The sequence below is a fragment of the Chenopodium album genome, chromosome 22, assembly GCF_948465745.1.
Source record: "Chenopodium album chromosome 22, dcCheAlbu1.1, whole genome shotgun sequence".
NCBI lineage: Eukaryota > Viridiplantae > Streptophyta > Magnoliopsida > Caryophyllales > Amaranthaceae > Chenopodium > Chenopodium album.
Genome location: NC_137855.1, coordinates 27,959,827 through 27,962,724, shown reverse-complemented (window position 1 = coordinate 27,962,724; position 2,898 = coordinate 27,959,827). Strand labels below are relative to the sequence as shown.

The window sequence follows — 2,898 nt, the reverse complement described above, 5'->3', positions numbered from 1 at the left end:
AGGAAAGATTGTTGATGGCATTAAGATGGTCCACCGAGTACAACTAAGATTGCTTACTTGAAGAATCTCTTTCCCCATCTTGCCAATCTCTATAGTAAGTCACCACATCCTCTATTATGTCCACAACTTCTTCTTCGGTTTTGTTCATGATTGGACCACCGGCCCCTCCATCAAGGCATGCCTTGCCTTGAGGACTCAAACCACCATAGAAGATTTGGATCAATTGATATGTTGGAATTCCGTGGTGAGGACATTCTCTTTGGTACTCCTTGAATCTCTCCCATGCCTCATAAAGACTCTCATTTGGCTTTTGCTTGAATCCATGAATTAAAGCCCTTGCCTCCGCCGTTTTCTTTTGAGGATAGAAACGGGACAAGAAAGCTTTAGTGACATCATCCCAAGTTCTCAACGAATTGGGCTTCACCTCTTTGTCTAGCCATTCCAAAGACCTTCCTATGAGGGAGAAAGGAAACAACTTAAGGCGGATGAATTCTTGAGACACTCCATTAACCTTGATCGTGTTGCAATATTTTTCAAACTCCTTAAGATGGTTCAATGGGCTCTCGTTCTTTGCCCCACTATATTGTCTCCTCTCAATTAGGGTGATCATTGCCGGCCGAATTTCAAAGTCGTTTGCCGGTGTTGTAGGTGGAGCTATGCCGCTCTCGAACCTATATGCACCGGGTACTCCCAATTCTTTCAAGGCAACTCTTGGTTGTTCTCCCATGACTTGCTCTTGTTCAATCTCTTCTTCGCTTGAGGAACTATAATCCAAAGTCTTGTTTGCTACTCTCCTCCTTGAGAGAGTTCTTTCAATCTCCGGATCAAAGGGAACAAATGAGTGATCTCGGGACCTATGCATACAAAACTCAAAGAAAATATAAGTAGCCTAAAGTGTAAAGTCTTTTTGTATTTTGCAAATGAAATGAAATAGACTCAACAACAACATGCACTCAAAGCACCATTCCCCGGCAACGGCGCCATTTTGATGGGAAGGAGAACGGTAGGTCGTTGGGCTACCACCCCACCCAATTAAACAAAATTTGTAACTTAACAAACCCCTATTTAGTGTAGTGGTAAGTCAAGGTCGAACCCAAAAGGAATGGAGGTCAAATGCACGAAGCCTAAGTTAAGCTATTCCGAAATCAAGTAAAAGGGGTTTTATGAAGGAAACTAGAGCTAGAGCTAAATGATGCAAGAACTTATATGAAAGCAATCTAAAGACACTAGGGCAATGGATCCACATGTAATTGTAATGGAAAATGATAATTTGGGAGGTCAAACCGACTAAGTCAAGTGATATGAAAGAAGATCATCATGTATCCAAAAGAGCATACCAAGATGGTTCACCTAGAGGTCTAACTAGCGTCAACTACGCTAAACACTACCTAGGGAACGTCACAAAGCACCTCAATCGTGAAATTGCAAGTTACTAATCAATGGTCCGTATCATAGCAAGCTCACAATGCAATCTAGTGCAATAATCAAAGATGGCTAAACCTCAATCAATCACACACATGCACATGAATTGTCAACCAAATTTAATCATATCATCAACTCCATCAATTATCCCCAAATTACTCTAATCCATTATTCAAACATGCTTCACCATTTCCCTAGCTAGAAAACTACTCACTAGCCATAGCAATCAAGATCTAAACTACAACAATCATCAATTTCATCATCAACATAATTGAAATAAAAGATTCAACCAACAATCAATCAAAATCAATCAAAATTTGATTAAACTACAATCAATCATCAATAACATGGAAAACAAATGAAATCAACTAGAATCAAACTTGTATTGAAATCAAGAAGAAGATCCTTACAAAACTTTGATCTAAAGATCAAATACAATGAGGAATTCATGAGCAATCACCAAAAATCATGAGTTTCTCCCTCTAAAGTTCTTGAGTTTCTCTCTCTAAAATTCTCTCAAAACTAACTCTCCTTAAAAATCAATCTAAAAAACTTCCTCCTATAAATAGGTAGAAATAACTATATATACAAAGAGGAGGTCGGTATTGAGGCCCAAAAATAGACCCTCGTAGGTGCGGGCGCTCGGAGGAGGGAGAATGGTATGCACGGGGCATACCCAGATTGGTGCGCCCGCACGCACCAGGTGTGCGGCCGCACCCGACCAATGTGCGGCCGCACACCACCTTGGTGCGCCCGCACATATCTGGGTCTTTCCCCCTTCTTCTCTTCGTCCTAGCTCAAGCGATGCACACGTCCTAGATGATGATGATGGAGGACAAAGTAGGCAGAAACTTTCTTGAATTTCTTGAAAAGTATAAGCCATGAAGAAGGCATATACAAAGCCTTGAAGCTTGCCTCTTGGATCCACCCTTGACTTGAAGCTTCTTGCACCATCTTTAGGCCTGAAAACAATGAAAGCTCATAGAGAGGAAGCTCGGGAATTCTTGGACAATCAATTACCACCTACAAATAAATGATAAAAAGCAAGTAAAAGAGAAAAATAACAAGTAAACTAGAAAAAGCATGAAATAGAGAAACTAACTATAAAAAGCATAAAATGAAGAAAACAAGGATAAAACTAAGGAAAACTAAAGAAAAGAGAGATAAAATGAAATAGAAATCATCCAAAAAGGAACCAAATGAGTGCCATAAATGTCACCCATCAAGAGTTAGTATGAGGTCACTCATGCCGACTCATTTTACGCAGTGTAGTCTTCTTAGCTAAACCTAGCTTGAAGGAATAGTTCAGCAGGAGCTATCCCCTACAAGTACGATTAGGGTTTTGAACATTCTGCCGCAGCAGGTGTTACGCGCATCTGGATGAGTTGCGCGCGACATCCTAGCGCAAGTGATTTGACTACGCTGCCTTGGGCAGCGCAACTGAATGTCTTGCACGCGGCATTATGGTAAGATTCG

At 40.8% G+C, this 2,898-nt stretch overlaps 1 non-coding gene across 1 annotated transcript; it reads left to right on the top strand.

Moving 5' to 3' along the window:
* The first annotated feature begins 236 nt into the window (after window positions 1–236).
* LOC145606514 (small nucleolar RNA R71) lies at window positions 237–342 on the top strand. Its single transcript, XR_014105374.1, has one exon. It is a non-coding gene; the product is annotated as a small nucleolar RNA R71 (small nucleolar RNA).
* The last annotated feature ends 2,556 nt before the right edge of the window (window positions 343–2,898 follow it).